At 46.6% G+C, this 15,901-nt stretch overlaps 1 non-coding gene across 1 annotated transcript; it reads left to right on the top strand.

The window, feature by feature from the left end:
• The first annotated feature begins 7,822 nt into the window (after window positions 1–7,822).
• On the top strand, window positions 7,823–7,895 carry TRNAG-CCC. The gene has a single exon. It is a non-coding gene; the product is annotated as a tRNA-Gly (tRNA).
• The last annotated feature ends 8,006 nt before the right edge of the window (window positions 7,896–15,901 follow it).

The following is a 15,901-nucleotide window of genomic DNA, read 5'->3' as shown; positions in this document are numbered from 1 at the left end:
GATGTGGGGAGAGCATGCTGAGAGAATAATGGCCCCTCAGCCCAGGATCTCCCAGCCATGCGCTCTTCCAGGGTATAGACAGGCTGCCATGTGGGCCAAGGTCCCACCTGGTGCTTCTGGAGCAGAGGGTGGGCGATCCCTTCACACCCTCCTCTCTGTACGGTTCCTGCAGGCCAGTAAGTCCCTCTGGTCTCGTGCTCAGGCTCCCCCCGCCCCCTATACAGTCCGGGTTAGGTCTGCTCACTGTAGATGAACTTCAGCCCCTGACGTTCAGCCCCTGGGACATTGCCTTTTGATTCTCTGGATGCTCTGCGCTTACAAATCAGAGCTCTGGCTCTTAAAGCTTTTATCTCTGGACCAGAAGCCCGTGGCCAAACCTTGACCCCGTCTTTTGTCTTTGCCATTCAGGAAAGCATAGCCTTCATCCTCCCCTAGGAAAAGCCACGCAGGTTTAGGAGCTCAAAAAAGAAAGGCACAGTAAGACATGAACAGATTTGAAACATATCCTAGTGCCTGATAACGTCATTGTCGGTCTCCACTTAGGACTACTCCATGGCTTCCTGCTGATCTTAAGAATGAAATCTTAATCGTGGCCCCAGAGAGCCTGAATGGTCTGGCTTCCGGCTTCCCTTCCAACTAATCATCCCCTCCAGCCCCTCCAGCCTGCTTTTCATGCCTTGAAGGAGCCACACTCCCTGCTCTATTGAGTTCTCCTTCCTCTAGAAAGCCCCTCTAGCCCTCCTTCCCCCACCCCTACCACCCCCCCCAACCCCCTACCCCTCCAATTCCTCCCCTCCCCTGCCCACCAGGTAAGACCCTGTGATAAAGTCCCATAGCCTCTCTCCTTTTGAGGAATTCCTCTCCCTTGCTGGGTTATTTGGCCACCATCTCTCGCTCTCTGAGTCTGTAAGCTGTGAGAGAACTAGTATGTGGTTGTCTTTTTCATCATGAGTTTTTCTTTAGTGAATGAATAAATGAATGGGATAGATGGATAAAAGGATGGATGCAGGGGTGGTGGTTACTGGTTAAAGGCAATCTCGTGTCTCTGGGTCCTAATCCAATTTGGTTCATCAGAGAACAGACCCAGCCTGATGAATGGTTGGAACATTAGCTGCCTATTTGGGTTTGAAATGGAAAACTTAAATCCTTCTAAATCACTTGGTCCCACCAACTGGACATTTTACTGATTACTGTTTTTCTTTTGTGCTGGTCCTCAAGATCTTTTACTAAAATTCCAATAATTCTAGGAGACCTCAGTCCTCGAGGGCTATATTTCAGGCAGCAGAATTCATAGCTGAGCCCTGGAGATGAGAGGAGAAGGAGGATGGGGAAGCCAGAGAAATGAGAGGTGGGGAAAGGGGACAGATGACCAGGGAGACTCTAAGAGGGAGTCGAGCCAGAGAAGGCATCGTCAGCTTCTCAGATTTGCCAAGATCCCATCCTCTTACTTTAAAGCTTCATGACCCTGCAAAAAGTCATTTTGCTGTTTTGAATTTTGCCCCAAAGGACAAGGGTACAAAAACAAACAGGGGAAACTCCTTTCAAGGTAACTGGAAGCACATTTATCTATTTTTCATTATTAAAGAAATGTTGTCAGTCACATGCCTGGCCCTGGGCAGGGCATTAGAAATAGAGAATGAATGGAACAGACCATCCTTTTACCACATAGGATAGTGGGGACTTCCCACAAGGTCTTTTAGAGAAAAAGACATGCGTTCATTTGGGTCCACCCAGACTCCCCTGGCTTGAAACTGCCTGGAAGCAGTGGGGCAGGGGTGGGGATCAGGGGACAATTGGGGACCATATTGTTGGGAGTCACAGAAAGCATCGAAAGGGAAAGGAAAGAATATTCTCCTTTCCCATCTTCTAAAATTTTTGGTGCCAGGACGTGGCAAGATGAGGGGAGAGGGTGATATTGGAAGTTCCCACTGGGAAGTCCGGTTGGAAGCCGGACTCCAGGAAGTGTCATCATTGTGGTTGGGATCACTGTGATGGCCTGAAGCCAGCCTGTAGCTTTGAAGCTTTGCTGCAAATAGAGAAAACATGTCTGATCTGCAGAGGAGAGTTTAACTGACTGGAGGTGGGACAGTCAGTTAAATCTGCTGCATCTTATTGCATTTCTCTTATTTCCCTTTGTTCCTGGTTTTCAATTTCTACCCTTCTCCAGTTACATAAGAGCTGGAATCTTCATCTTCTAGCATCCTACCCTTAATGAAATCCCTTCTATTCCTTTTCTTACTTATATTACACATTCTTCCACTGCCCCCCCACCCCACCCCACCAGGCCATTACAGACGGCACGTACAAAATACAGCGATTCTGCAATTTCAATAAAAGCCATGTAATCACTTCCTAAAGCACTGCTGTACTTTGAAAAATCAATATTCCTCCATTGGCAATTTCCCATAATGTGGTTAGTTTAACAAAATAAAATTTGAAAAATAAAAATGTTGTGAGAACAACTGTGTTCTTCCAAGTTCTCTTTAATTTCCTACCCTCCAGTGTTTTTTAGACTCTTTCATGTCCTACCTCACTGCTGGCGAAGGGAGAAAGTCAAGGAGAGCTGACCTTGGACCATTTCAGAAGAAAAAGTATTAGTCAGGGTCGCTTGGTTGTAAGTGATAGAAACTCACCGGGAGTTTAGCCCAGATGGGAAAGGTGTGGAGGGAGGGGCTGGGCTTGTTAGCAGAGGGAGGGGAGAGGGGCTTGGGCAACAAAGTGAGCAGACATCTCCCCACTGAGACCCAAAGCAAGTGGTCCCTTTGCATCCCCACCCTCAGCTGGGCATTTATGAGGGTGGTGGGGATGAAGCTAGAGGAAGACGCTCTCCTGTTTGGAGAAGGTTTCTGGGCTCAGGGATTGAGGGTGGTTAATTGGGAAAATCATCATCTTTTTACCCCAGGGTTCTTCGGGGTCCTGTTCTGGACTCCCGCATTTGGCAAACAGGAAGAGGTTTCAGCAGAGCTATCTACAAGAACTGCATCCACTTTCTCACCAGCAGAGCTCCCAGCCGCCAGTCTCTACCCTGGAACTGTGCGTGGTTTGATCACCCACACCTTCCGTATGCCAACACCAGGGCACTCTACTGGACGTACCTGACCTTTCTTTTCTTCTTTGGCTGTGTCAGGTCTTAATTGCGGCATGTGGGATCTAGTTCCCTGGCCACGGATCTAACCCAGGCCCCTTGCACTGGGAGTTCCGAGTCTTAGCCACTGGCCCACCAGGGAAGTCCCGCCTGTCTTTCTTCTGGAGACACTATTACCTGGGCATCTCCAGTTCACCGGTGCCTGCTTTCTCCTCCTGCACCGGCCTCTCTTCCATGCTCTTCGGCTGGCTCTGCCTTCCCCGTTTGTCCCCCAGATGTTACATCTGCTCAAGGCTGGGTCCTGGGCCCTCTTTTAGTCTCCATGTCCTCTCATGAAGCAATTCCATTGGCGAACATTCCCACTTAGGTGTGCCCTGGGCATGTCAAACTCAACACGCAGAACAGAGCCCTAGAAGCACCTCCTTCAGTCGAGTCCGATCCCTTCCTGCTACTCGTACGAGGCACCATTGCCCTCACCCCCCTATCCCTTCACTATTACCTCTGGTTACTGGGATCCGTCCATGACTCCTTGCATTTCCACTCTCCACTACGGAACTGGATCTCTTGTTGTTTAGTTGCTAAGTCATGTCCGACTCTTTTGTGACCCCATGGACTGTAGCCTGCCAGGTTCCTCTGTCCTTGGGATTCTCCGGGCAAGAACACTGGAGTGGGTTGCAATTTTCTCCTCCAGGGGATCTTCCCAAGCCAGGGATTGAACCCAAGTCTCCTGCATTGACAGGTGGATTCTTTACCTCCTGAATAGGGAAGTCCCTTAGCTTGTAATTACCTCCTCACAATTCCTTTAAGAAAAAAAAAGATAGGGGAGAGCTTTTTTAGTAGCTGCAAAATTTTCAATAAAAATAAGCTCACCCTTAAACCATGGAACCATTGAACCACTTTTTTTTTTTTTTGAGATTGAGCTCTGATAAAAAGGTCAAATAAACTTGCTTTATTTTTCATTACTTACCATGAAATAGTCTTCATTCTATGTAGCTTTTGCTTATTTTTCAAGCACTTCGCTTTTAAGAAAGTTGTCTAAAAGTTTTACGTTTGCATGATAAAATACAACCATTGTAAAAGTTTTCTTTAGTATTTGTATTAAGTTTATAATTTCTCTGATGAGCAAATATTTGTTTTCACTCTTTTTTTTAACTTGTTAAATTTCACACTCATAAAAATATCTGTGAAAGAGAACGCCAGGACTTCCCGATAAATCTAAAGAAATGCTGACGTGACCACCTTGTTATTCTGAACCATCACAGGACACGTGCACTGTGTCTCAGTCACTACAATAACCCCATGGCTGAGTAGCACTGGTACTATTAATATTTTTCAGTTGAGGACACTAGGAGCTTAAGGAAGTTACAGAAATTCCCTAAGATCCCACAACTAGAGAGTGTAAAGTAGGAACCAAGAGCTGAGCCTGTGTGGATCTGACACCAAAGTCCATTCCACTCAGCCTCCCAACCCCGTGGCAGAAACCACCAGAAACTGTGCTTTGGCAATAACTCTGCTCCCAGTTTTCTAAGAGAAAGAGGTGAGGGGACCAAGTGGTGTTGTGAAGTGCTAGAACTGGGATGGAATTTCAGAACCAAGCCCAGGGCTACAGAGGGCGAAAACTGGTCCCGGCAAGTGAGCTGGGTACCCTGCGGTGGCACCGCACCTTCTGCATATGCTCCTAGCCAAACGCACCCTGGAGAAGGGTTTTTATTCTCTTTCTAGTTCTTGCCACCAAGAAGGCTTAACCCATTAGGAGAGAGGGGACCCGCATCTATGAAAACACCTGCAGAGGCTTTTCTCAAGTTTCAATTCCTGTAAATACCAAAAATCCTGTAAGAGTTTAATTACCAATGTATCATGTATTAAGTTGGATGATAAATACTCCTGCTATTGCTGTTAATGCTACCACTAATATTACTCTACTGGTTAAGGTAGAGTTAGATCTGATAGATCTAACTACTCTAGATCTGATAGATCTAACTCCATTGTCTTCTATTGCAGCTTCCCAGTGGACCTGTCATCTCCCGGGTGTGATGGAGCTTTGGAGAGAGGTATGTGAGTGTCGATGACAATTTACAATAAGGAAGTTTTACTGCGTTTTACGGCTTCCCAAGTGGCTCAGTGGTAAAGAATCTGCCTGCAAACGCAGAAGATGTAAGTTCAATCCCTGGGTTGGGAGGATCCCCTGGAGGAGGAAATGCAACCCACACAAGTATTCTTGCCTGGAGAATCCCAAGGACACAGGAGCCTGGCGGGCTACAGCCCACGGGATCTCAAACAGTTGGGCACAACTGAGTGCGCGCACACTTGCTTTTTATGTTCAGAATTACAAAGGTCACATTTTTAATTGGTACTCTAATATTTGAACAAATTATCTTTAAATTATCACTGTTATTTAAAGTTGGATAGTTTCACTATAAACTGATAGATACTTAATATTAACTTACATCAGGACTTTCTGTACACTGTTTGCTTCAACGATTTTTAAATAAAATTCATAGATTTCTTTTCAAAGGACAGAGCACACACACATGTGCATGACCCAATTGCTGCTGGATAGCCCAAGAGATATTTTTTAACCAGCACACATCTCTTCAGATTATTGTATTTGCTTTTGCTTTGGATCTCAAATATAAGCTATTTGCTGCTAAATTGAAAGGGGAAAATGTACGAATAATAATTGACAAAGCATTCATGGCTATAGTCAAAGTAAAAATCCTTTGGAAATGAAATAAAACAATTGGATGCACCAAAACTATTGTGAAACACAGTTAAATCTCTCAAAGGTATTGGAGGGGCTGTCACATCTGGCATGTTGCTCTATGTCTAAAATAAATTTCATCAGCTTTTCTTTGCCCAAGGGTTGATTTTAACTCAAAACACTTTGGATCCATACAAGTTGCAATAAAATGCAAGTGGTCATCAAGCCTTGTACAGTCCCAGGGCTGCAGCTAAAGGCTAAAGCAGGCCTTATGGGCAATATTCAAATGACGTTTTAAGGAATTTAGTGCTAAGAAATCAGAAATCCTTTGTGGTTTGGGTGTAAGTTCTATGTACTGAAATAAGTACACTGTCCTATTGGAGTTGTTTTTTTTTTTTTCCATAGAAACCATCACAATAAGGAATATGGCTCTGCTGAATTCTTAAGAAACTTCGAACTCTAGTTATTTTTGCATTTTTCTTTTTTTGGCCCACAGAGCAGAGTGCAAAACCTCCCCGACCAAGGATGGAACTTGTGCCCCTGTGTTGGAAGCAAAATTTTAACCAGTGGATCACCAGGGAAGTCCTGCGTTCTTCAAAGGCATAACAGTTTATTCACTCATGACTGTTCCTAGTCTCTGCACAAATTTAAAGACACTGGACTCTTGAAACTACCAACTGGACCAGAAGTACTATTTTTTAAAATAAAAACTTTACTAGCAAACACTGGAGACAAATTAAAAGTATATCAATAAGGAATATGATAAAAGACAGAAAGATCTCAGAGCCACACAATTAACTAAAAAAAAAAAAAGCTGCAAAGTAATATGCAAAATACCATAATATTTATAAAAAGACTCTTTAGCTCATACACACATGTACATACACCCATCAAATTGTAATACAGGCTACATGGGGCAAGGAGATGAGGATGGGATAGAAAAGGGAGATGTGTGTATTACGTTCTTGTTTATTTTGGGCATGCTACGTGGCTTGTGAGATCTTAGTGCCCCGGCCAGGGATCAAACCCATGACCCTTGCAGTCGAAGCTCAGAGTCTTAACCAAGAACCTCCAGGGAAGCCCCTGTGTATGCTAATTTGAAAACATTCAGAAGTAAAACCAAACTGAATGCCAACAGGCGAACAAGCAAACCCCAAGGATTGGAAACTACTAACTGTGTGTTAGGTTTCCCTGGTGGCTCAGCTGGTGAAGAATTGGCCTGCAGTGCAGGAGACCCCGGTTTGGTCCCTGGGTTGGGAAGATCCCCTGGAGGAGGAAATGGCTACCCACCCTAGTCTTCTGGCCTGGAGAATCCCAAGGACAGAGGAGCCTGGAAGGCAGCAGTCCACGGGGTCGCAGAGAGTCGGACACGGCTGAGGGGCTGAGCGCAGCACAACAGAGTGTGTTGGTTTGCTGGGACCGTCACAACAGAATCCCAGAGACGGCTTAAACAACAGAGATGTATTTTGTTTTCCCACAGTTCTGGAGGCAGGCAGTCCAAGTTGAGGTGTTGGTGGGGTTGGCTCCATGAGGCTCCCCTTCCCTGGCTTGCAAACCACACCTTCTCCCTTTGTCTCCAAACGGCTTTCTTCTCTGTGTGGGTTTGAATTCCAGGCATCTCTCCCCATGTGCCCTGATGCCCTCTTCTTATAAGGACACCTGCCATCTTGGATTCAGGTCCCACCCTAAAGGCTTCTTTCTTGCTTTAATCAACTGTTTGTTAACCGACTCTCTCTGTGTACATTCACACTCTGGGATACTGGGGATTAGGGCTTCAGTGTAGGAATCTGGGTCAGACACAAGTCAGCCACAATTCAGTATTTTTATTTTATTATTTTACTTTATCTTATGTTATGGGAATTACTAAATACAGCACAATTTTAATAAACCACATTTGGAGAACATGTTTTTGTGAACTTTGAACATGATAACAGACTTAATTGGATGAATTTTCTAAACCATTTTAACTAAAATTATGGTCTGACCATTTTTTCAAAACTTGAAGTATTTTTATTTTAAATTCTAGACCAGGGACTTCCCTGGTGGTCCAGTGGCTAAGACACTGTGCTCCCAATGCAGGGGGCCCAGGTTCAATCCCTGCTCAGGGAACTAGATCCCACATGCTGCAGCTAAGATCTCACATGCTGTAACGAAGACCCAGTGCAGCCAAATAAATAAACAAATTTTAAAAAATAAATAAATTCTAGACTAGATGGCTTATGTGCCACAGTATGTTCATTTTAACAACCATACGATTTTACACTATAGAAAGGCTAAGGGTACACCAAAGATGACTTTCAAAGTGGATTCAGGGGCGTCCCTGGTGGCTCAGTGATAAAAAAAAAAAAAAAAAAAAAAACACCAGGCTGCCGATGCAGGAGACGTGGGTTTGGTCCCTGATCTGGGAAGATCCCACATGCCGAGGAGCAACTTGTGCCATAGCTCCTGAAGCCCGTGTGTGCCGAGAGCCTGTGTCCCGCAACCAGAGAAGCCGCCGCAACGAGAGGCCCACACACCGCAACCAGAGAGGAGCCCCCACTCACCACGACTAGAGAAAGCCCACGTGCGGCAGCGAAGACCCAGCACGGCCAGAAACAAGTGCAGTTATTAAAAAACAGTAAAGTGTATTCTGTTGAAATCTCCTTCATCAGACTGGGACGCACTTTAAAGGTTGTTCCCAGTACTCAAGGTCATTTCTCTCAGGCGCCCTCCTTCACGCTCCCCTGGAAGGTGACTGATCCTGCCACGGTCCTGCTGATGGGCTGCAGCCCACTTGCAGAAGGCCCTGCTAGATGCGTTCCAGTCTGGATCGTGGCAAAGACTGTGTATCCACACGTCTTTCCATCTCCCAGCATCTAGCAAAGGTGTACCCTCAACAGGTGTCCCCACAAATTCATGCGTGGAAGCTCTAACTGCCGGTACCTCAGCACGCAACCTTACTTGAAACAGGTCATCACAGATGTAACTGGTTCAGATGAGGTCCCACTGGAATGGGGGGGTCAGCAGAGCAAGTCCTTGATCCACTATGAAAGGTGTCCTACACAGATATGCAGACACCTCGTGAAGATGGACAGACGCTGAGACTCCGTTACAAGTCATGGAACATCAGAGATAGCCCGTAACCTTGGGGAAGCCCGGACGGCAGTGTGGAACCGTTATGCCCCCCAGCCAAGCCCGCTGACAACTTGGTCTCGGACTTCTGGCCTCCATGAGACCGCCTCAGTGTTTAGGGCACCCAGCTTGCGGTACTCTGTTAGGGCACTTCTAGGAAGCTGATACTGTGAGGATCAACGAACAGAGTGGAAAGGAGCCCTAGCAGAGGTGTCGCCAGGGCCTTCCCTGGTGGCCCAGTGGTTAAGACTCTGTGTTCCTTGCAGGGCAGGAATAGAGATGCAGACGTAGAGAATGGACCTGTGGACACAGAGGGAGGAGGAGGGGGGGACAAATAGAAAGAGTAGCGTTGACATTGGGCTTCCCAGGGGGCTCAGGGGTTAAGAATCTGCCTACAATGCAGGAGACACAAGGGATTTGGGTTTATTCCCTGGGCAGGGAAGGTCCCCTGGAGAAGAAAGGGAATGGTTGCCCAGTTCAGTATTCTCACTTGGAGAATCCCATGGACGGAGGAGGCTGGTGGGCTACAGTCCGTGGGGTCACAGAGTCAGACATGGCTAAGGTGACTGAGCACAGCGTAGCACTGGCATACACACACACTACCATGTGTAGAATAGCTAGCTAGCGGGAAGCTGCCATATGGCAGCAAAGTTCGGGGCTCTGTGATGGCCCAGAGGGGTGGGATGGAGGTGGGGAGGTGGAAGGCTCCAGAGGGAGGAGATAAATGTATATGTGTGGCTGATTCACTGTGTTACACAGCAAAAACTAATGTGACATTGTAAAGCAACGATGTTCCAAGAATAAGAGAAAATAAACATCCTCGACAGAACAACAAACAGAAACCCTCTGTGCTCCCAATACAAGGGTGCCCGGTCAGGAAACTGGCTCCTGCGTGCTGCGGCTAAGGCTCAGCACAGCCAAATTAAACAACAACAAAAAGAAGTGTACCCAGTACAGCAAAACTAACACAAGATTGTAAATCAACTGATACTTCAATAAAATTAAAAAGAAACAACTTTGTATCCAGACAACAGGCATCACTGGGCCATGTGGTTCTCCTTCCTATAAATCACTTGCTGGGCTTGAGTCTGTTCAGTTTCTGGTCCCCTCTCCGCTGTGTCTCCTCCTGATAAGACCGCACAAGGCTCTAAAGCGATGGGAAAGAGACCTGCCTTCCCGTGCTGCACACACCGTCCCCATCTGTCTCGGATGTGGCAAATATTTCTTGAGAGCTGCCGAAGTCGTCATTTGCCCGGAGGAACGCACACCCAAAACAATGGCTCAGAAGAGACGGAAAATGAGCTTTCTAACCCAAATTCACCAGCACAAACTTATTTGCAGACTCACATTTTGAACCAGCCCAGCCTCTGTTTCCGGGCCAGGCACAAACTGTCGCAATGTTGGTTTCTGGCTCCCACACTTGTTTACGATCTTGGAGACCATTCTCAACTGTTTACAGCGATGGCTGCATTTCTTCCTTGGGAACTCGTCTTGGAGTTCCCCACAGCCGTTTTGGGGAACTGAGACAGAGAACCAATTTGCATTCGTGGCTCACGCACTTACCCCCTCCTGTTCCATGCCAGGTCCTGACTGTCCTCCTGTTTACAATTCAGGTGTCCTGGCCCCTGGGGGCCAGGCTCCACAGAGCCCGTATCTTCTTGTTTATTTCTTTGTTCAGTATGGATACCCAGCCTACCTCCCAATGTGTTCAGAAGCAAAAAACAGCTGGGATGGGTCCATTAAAAAAAAAAAGAAGAGGAAAGAGAGTTCACATCTTTTGAGCATTTACATGTTTGGGTTTCTGCGTGGATATTAGCTCATGGGAGCTCAACAATCATCCAACCACTGGGACACCGGGTGTTCTATCCCTATTCACATGGAGCAATGATGTGTAGAGGAGTGAAACTGTGCCCACACTCGTCAGACTGATTTATGGTGGGCCTGGGGCCAAAAGCACGTCTGTCTGTTGGTGGGGCTTGTGTTTTTCCATGTTACCTACAGAGGTTATGTAGAGCCTGGACAGCTGTGTAGACAGTAAACGGAAAAGGAGGCTAAGGGTATAAACAGCTGCCAGTGGGTGTAAAACAGAGCTGAGTTTCCGAGCACCAAGGAACAGATTGCCGGCTCTCGTCTGATAACTAGGTCAACACAATTCATGAAGAAGACACTTTTTTGAGAAATTTGCTGCAAAGACCTTCTGTCATTATGGGGTCAACCCAGTAATTGGTCTGGGTCTTCCCAGACCTTCCCAGACCAAGGTCTTCTACCATTCAGGAACTGTCGAATCTCCCCCTTTGGAAACTGGGGCTGCGCTGGTGTGGGTTTGGTTGTAGGACGTGTCCAGGTATGTGGGCAGCATGGGGAGGTGAGTGGCATCTAGAAGCAGGGCCCGGACACCCGGATTCCAAGGAGCTGCCGGGCCAGAGTCAGAAAGAATGGGCCAGTGCTGGGTCTCCAGGACACGTGAGGCTGGGCCCAGGGGTGTGTGTGTGTATGGAACCAGTGCTCAAAGAGGTCAAGCAGGTGGAAACAGGGTGAGTCTGGAGTCATTCCAACATAAAGGCAATCCACTTCTATGCTTCCTTTCTTTTTTTTTTTTCTCCCAGATATTCCTCTTCTTTTAACTGGAGGATAATTGCTTTGCAATGTTGTATCACTTTCTGCTGTACAAAGACACGCATCAGCTACACGTATACACACGTCCCCTCGCCCTTGGACCTCCCTCCCCCATCCCATCCCCTAGGTCATCACAGAGCACCAGGCCGAGCTCCCTGTTCTATGCAGAAGCTTCCCACCAGCTGTTTCACACACAGTAGTGTATGCATGTCAGCGCCGCTCTCTCAATTAGACCCACCCTCTCCTTCTCTTGTCTGGTCCATGTGTCCATTCTCTATTCGTGCCCTCTAGATAGGTTCACCTGTACCAATTTTTTCTAGATTCCACATGGATGCTCTAATATACAGTATTTGTTTTTCTCTTTCTGACCTACTTCACTCTATAATATCCAGATCACCTTCTTCTTTGTGTGTGACGGACTTGGGGTAAAACAAAAGTGAAAAAACACTTTTCATCTCTTCATCTTTAGGACTCTTTGAATTCTTTATAAAAAAGTATTTTGTAAAAATACAAAAGCAGTTTGGTAATTCATAATTTATTACGGTAGAAAGGCTGGAGGGTCCAAGTGTCTTCTGGGGGTGTGGATGGGGGTGATCTCAGTGCTCCAACCCCCTGCAGGCAAAGTCCAGATTTCAGAATTGGGGGGCTGCTGCGGAGTTTCCCCACACTGCGCTCCTGGCTGGTTTTTCAAGGCTCAACTTTCTCATGTCCTCCCCCTCAAAGTCAGGGACTTGGTGTTCTAGCCATACTGCGTGCATGAGCAATCGCTCAGTTGTGTCCAAGTCTCTGCGAGCCCCTGGACTGTAGCCCACCAGGCTCCTCTGTCCATGGGATTTTCCAGGCAAGAATACTGGAGTGGGTTGCCGTGTCCTCTTCCAGAGGATCTTCCCAACTCAGGTTTTGAACCCGCATCTCCTGCATTGGCAGGTGGACTTTACCACCTCGGGGCTACTCACAGTTTCCTGGCCAGCTCACCCACTCTCGTGTCTGGGCCTTTGCATTTCCGTTTGATCGCATCACTCCCCGCCACCACCCCGACCTTTCTCTCTGACCCTTCACCATGCTCCTTTTCCTGGGTAAGGCCTACTCATATTTCTGGGGGAAATAATTAATTTTTTATTAGGTTAAAATACACATAAGACAGAATTTACCATATTAACTATTTTTAAGTGTACAAGTCGGGGCATTACATACTTTCATCATGTTGTGCAAACACCACTGCCATTCATCTCCAGAACACTTTGGTCTTCCCAAACTGAAACTGAGTCTCTATCTCCCCAACCCGGCATTCCCCAACCCCTGGTCACTTCTATTCTACTTTCTGGCTCTGTAAACTTGCCTATTCAAGGTACTTTGTCTGAGTGGAATAATTATTTGTCATTTTGTGATTTCTTATTTCACTTAGAATAGTACCTGCAAGGCTGTTGTGTTGTAGTACGCATCAGAATTGCCATCCTTTTTAAGGTTCTGTTGTCTGACAATACCACACTTTGCTTCTCTATTCACCTGCTTGAGTGGTTGCCATCTTTTGGATACTGTGAATGATGTTGCTATGAACGCTGATCTGCAAATCCTTCTCATTTTTATGATTGCACTTCGACACTGTCTACTCCCCAAACCAGTTCTGAACTCCCTACCATTCAGGTAACCTTCCCCCTTTGCCTACCAAATTTCTGATTTTTTTTCTCTTTCCTGTTGTCCTGGGGTGAAAACAACCAGTAAAGCCTTAGCATGTAGGCTTTGCCTCAGTCTCTACTCCCTAGGGAACCTCAGCTCAGAAATATATACAGTAAGTCCTCTACATATGAACCTTTAACTTTCGAACTTTCAAAGATGCAAACATGTGACCTCACGCCCAATAGGTAAGTTAGCTCCTGAGCCTGGCGTACATTGTCTTGTGTGTGCATCTTCTACAACCATGTGTGTGGTTGTGCTCTTCTGTGCTTCACTGGACAGTACTGTACGGAGTGAGGCTTCCCCAGTGGCCCAGTCATGAAGAATCCACCTGCCAACGCAGGAGAGAGTTTCGGTTCCTGGTCTGGGAAGATCCCTTGCAGAAGGAAACGGCAACCCACTCCAGCATTCTTGCCTGGAAATCCCCAGGAACCTGGTGTCGGAGTCCAGCGGGGTTGCAAAGATACAACTTAATGACGGAACAACACTGTACAGAGTACAGTAGTTCAGTATCTTTATTTCAAGCCTTGGCAGGATGTCTGGAAGTAGTGATGTAGCTGGCACTGCTGAGAAGTGCCAGCTGGGATCCTGCACTGCTGTACTTTTCAAGGAACTGTATAGTCCACAATGTTTTTTATGTATTATTTGTGTGAAAAGTACTATAAACATACTACAGTACAATACTACATAGCCGATTTGTGTCAGTTGGGTGCCCAAGCTAACTTTTTGGACTTACGGACAAACTGGATTTACAAACATGTTCTTGGAATGGAGGGCTTTCCTTGTGGTTCAGCTGGTGAAGAATCCACCTGCAATGCGGGAGAGCTGGGTTCGATCCCTGGTTTAGGAAGATCCCTTGGAGAAGGGAAAGGCTACCTATCCAGTATTCTGGCCTGGAGAATTCCATGGACTGTATAGTCCATGGGGTCGAAAAGAGTCAGATACAACTGAGCAACTTTCACTTTCTTGGAATGGAACTCGTTTGTATGTAAGGGACTTACTGTACTAAGGGATGGTCACATTTCAGCTAAAATGTGATGGTAGTTCTTTGGAGACACTGAGGATGAAGGAAGTCTTAGTAATTATGTAGGGGGTCCCAAGACAATCTTCACTGGTAAGAAAGGCCACACTGGAGGGGAGGAGGAAGGGGTGGGTGCCTAGAAATGAATGAGGGGTGTGGTGAGAGAATAATCCTGCAGAGGACAGAAAGAAACAGAGAAACTCAGGAGGGAGTCAGATTTAGCTCCTGTGAACTAATCCATTCTTGCACCCAACGCGTGACTCTCCTCTGCACCTGCCTGCAGGAAAGGGCCTTTGTTCTGACAGCCTCTGCTCGAACACTTCCTATAACAGCAGTCTCACTACTCAAAAAGAGCTGCTTTCATTTCTGCAGTTCAGAACCAAACGGAATCAAAATCTGCCTACTTGCAATTTCTGCCCGAGCTCTGTTCTGACCAGCAGCTCACATGAGGTACCATGCCTTGCATTACAGACCTTCAAACATGTGAAAAGTTATCTGCTTCTGTTTTTTCTTTGGGAGTTTAACAGCTCACTTGTGACATCATTTCCAGGTCCTTCGGTACCCTGGTTGGTCACCTTTGGACACACTCAGGTGTGTCACTGAGCCTTCAAACATGGGGCCCAGCACAGAACCCAGACACAACGCCCCAGGAGGGGGTCTGGGGCAATGGTGGGAAGTGGGCAGGGGGTGGTACTGCTCAGCCAGCATGCACAACGGCTCCTACAATCCTGCCTGGTATGTCCATCCGGCTTTGGTGACTTGAACCCAAGGCGGCCGAGTTCCTCATTTCCGTCTCCAGCCTCTCATCCCATTTCCATTTCTATTTTAACACCATTTGTTGCAGTCTTTCCAATTTTCCTTTGTGTTTTTGGTCTTTAAGTGGTTCAGTTTCTGGCCATCTGCAAAGAAGGTGACCATTCCGAGCCACGAGTGTTCAGGTTTCACTCAGCTGATGTGAGAAGCCCAGGCATTAACATGAAAAAGTGAAAAATTAAAAAACTACCCCCCCCCAAAAAAAAAACTCCCCAGGTGGTTCCAGCGTGCAGCCAGGGTTGACACCCAGCAGCATATTGCTGCCCTGTCCTTTGCAAACACAGTAAACATGTACTTCTTATTTCCTCTCCACCCAGCTCATTCCAAGCGAACATCATTCTCCGAGGTGTTAGACACTTACTAGACTCACCCTTGATTTACGTAGCCAAGCTCCCCGTCTGCTCGTGCCTAAGTTATGAGACCGGAGAGCTGACTTGTTGCCTTGATGATCTTTTCAATGTCTTTTTTCCTTCCTCATCACGGTAACTTCTGACTATATGGTCATATTTACTTGTAAGAGATCTGCATGCCAAACTTTCATTTTTTCTCTCCTTTTCCTAATCTACTTCTTCGGAACGTCTAGAACCACATGGGTGCCTGGCCTCTACTTCCATCAGAAGGCCCTTTGACAGGGTTGTGGATTGGTCAGGTAAGTTCTTTGGTCGATCAGTGCTCTAAATATTTATCTTAAAATAATCCTTACGACCCTACAAAATAGGTATTATTCTCACTCTACACATGAAACCACCAAAGCCCAAAGGTTAAGGAAATGGACCCTGAAGCCCTGTGGTTTTCCTGCATGGTAACCTGTGTTCTGAGGGCTGAGGGGCAGGGGTAGTCAGGATGGAGATGTGTTAAAATAACCAAATTTTTTAAAATG

Source organism: Cervus canadensis, chromosome 9, assembly GCF_019320065.1.
Source record: "Cervus canadensis isolate Bull #8, Minnesota chromosome 9, ASM1932006v1, whole genome shotgun sequence".
NCBI lineage: Eukaryota > Metazoa > Chordata > Mammalia > Artiodactyla > Cervidae > Cervus > Cervus canadensis.
Note: the sequence above shows the minus strand (reverse complement) of the source record. Positions and strands in the feature narration are given on the sequence as shown.